Below are 3,046 nucleotides of genomic sequence, written 5' to 3'. Positions count from 1 at the left end.
CCCGCCATGTATGCTTTTGATAAAGCATCAGCTAAATGACTAATACTGTAATGCATAGTGAGAAATCTCGTTCTTAAAATGAACTCCGAAGCATTAACGGTGTACTGAGAGTCGAATCGTCTCCTTTCGGGATATGTTTCCATGCTAATCGAATGTGGACTAGTTTTAGCTAAAACCGTTAATTAGCTTATAACGCTAGTCAGTCAGGGTAGAGGGTAAAAAAGGTAACCTTTTTTTCCTTACACACACACACACACACACACACACACACACACACTAGCACTACCACACACACACACACATACATACACACACACACACACAGCCTTTCCTCCCACACACACTACACACACATAGACACACACACCACACCCTACACACACACACACACACACACACACACATACATACACTACATACACACACACACATAACCACACACACACGGAGTAGTATGTCCTTATGTCCCATCACACACACACACACACACACAACCACACACACACACACACACACACACAGAGAGTATAGTCCCACACAACACACACACACACACACACACCACGTAGTATGTCCTGTTGTCCCTTACACAGCACACCCCACCCCCCCCCCCACACACACACCACACACCCCCTTCCCCCACACACAGTACACACACACACACACACACACACACACACACATAGAGTAGTATGTCCTGTGGCCCTAATACACACACACACACAACACACCCACTATCACATTCACCACACAGAGAGATGCCCTGTATGCCTTTACACACCACAGTACACACAGCACCCCCACACCACGCCCCTCACCCGCCCCCCCCCCCCCCCCAGCATGTCCTGTCCTTTCACACACCCCACACACACACACACACAGCCCCCATACACCCCATACACAAACACCCTCACACACACACACACCCACACACACACACACACACATCACACACACACACACACAGAGTAGTATGTCCTGTATGTCCCTCACACACACACACACACACACAGACACACACACAGATACACAAGACACACACCACACACACACACACACACACACACAGAGCAGTATGTCCCTGTATGTCCCTTACACACACACACACACACACACAGACACACACAGATACACACAGACACACACACACACACACAGAGCAGTATGTCCTGTATGTCCCTTACACACACACACACACACAGACACACACAGACACACAGACACACACACACACACAGACACACACAGCAGTAGTATGTCCTGTATGTCCCTTTACACACACACACACACACAGATACACACAGACACACACACACACACACACACACACAAGACACACAGAGCAGTATGTCCTGTATGTCCTTACACACACACACACACACCCCCTCACACACACAGACACACATAGAATACACACATTATAGTCCTGTATGTCCCTTTACACACACACACACACACAGACACACACACACACACACACACACACACACACACACAGACACACACACACACACACACACCACACACACACACACACACACACACACACCAGTGGTAGGGTGGATCTAGGAAATTTTACATGGGGGCAAGGGTAGCAAGAGATCTTGGTAGGGTGGCAGGGGAAGACGGGTACATGGAAACCCTCATACATAAACTGATATGCCCTACTACTGCCCTAACCTGCTATGCCCTAAACTGCTACGCTAAACCTAGTACAACTATTATTTCTATTCATAGTTCCATTATCTTTTTGTTACTATAATTACCATTATTATGAATCATAATTCTCTATATCTGTATCCATCTGTATGTAACCACGCACCACCAGACACCCTGGATATGTCTGATGTTTCTGTTGCACCAAATGCTTGCTCTTGGGAGAATTGTTGGGTCATTGTAACTTAAAGAGTGTGGTCTAGACCTACTCTATCTGTAAAGTGTCTTGAGAAGAGTGAACTGTTGTTGTATATGTAAATATTTACATATCTAACCCTATAACATATACAACAGAATGGAAATAGCCAAAACTGAAAACACATCATGTCACAGGACATGTTATGTTACTGTACTGCAATTATATGTAAGGAGAATATAAACCAACCATATGGTCCAGGGGTTACTGCAGCCTCCTCTTCCTCTCTGTCATCTTCATCCTCCTGATCACTCTCTGCCTCTGTCCCTCTCTCTGAAGCTGCAGCCTCCTCTTCATCCCTCACTGTCAATTCTTCCTTTCCCTCTTCTCTTTCACTCATTTCTGCATCTCCTTCTGTGGTCTTCTCCTGCTCTGACCTGCCTGGTCTCTCCAGTTTACTGTCTTCTCCTTCTTCATTTCCCTCCTCCTCTTCCTCCTGTGCACTACTCAGGATTTTCTTGGCGGCAATATCCCCACTTTTAGGCTTCGCAGCTAATATCTCCAGCTACTCTGGCCTGCAAAACTCAAGATGTGAAAAGCTCTTGTTATCCTTGTATTACATTACACTGTAGGGCCCTGTAGCTAATAGTAGCCTAACAAACATAACATCAGACGAGATTTATTACATGCACACATCAGTTATGTTTAGACTAGCCTTCTTAATCCCGTTGTATTTGTTGTTTTCCCAGTTTGACAGTAAAGTATGTTGCCTGGTTTAATTTGTGCAGCCGTATTGCCGTGATATGTGAGAGGAAGTGGATTTTATAGTAGCCTACTCCCTTAACTAATCATATACAAATGATCGGTCTCAGCAAGCTCTGTGTAGTGTGTTGTAACGTAACGCCACCGAAACGGCAACCCTCTGTAAACGTTATGAATTCAAACATGCCAGTTTGTAATATTCTGTATTATGCTCTTCTTGTCTTTACTGAAATCAAACTAATCAAACAGCAGAATGCGCTTACAACCCACGAGGGAGCAATTTGACTTTGCGGCTAATAGACGCGCTGTTGTTGATACTGACTCGCCTTTAGCAGACATTATAATTATTACAAATTTAACTTTAGATGAAACGTGTGCTTTAACTTCACCTGGGAAACAGACTTCACTTTTAGAGGCTCGGGGCAGCTCGGT

The sequence above is a fragment of the Perca fluviatilis genome, unplaced genomic scaffold (assembly GCF_010015445.1).
Source record: "Perca fluviatilis unplaced genomic scaffold, GENO_Pfluv_1.0 PFLUV_unplaced_scaf_103, whole genome shotgun sequence".
Taxonomy (NCBI): domain Eukaryota; kingdom Metazoa; phylum Chordata; class Actinopteri; order Perciformes; family Percidae; genus Perca; species Perca fluviatilis.
The sequence above is the reverse complement of the archived record's forward strand: the minus strand, read 5'-3'. Positions refer to the sequence as shown.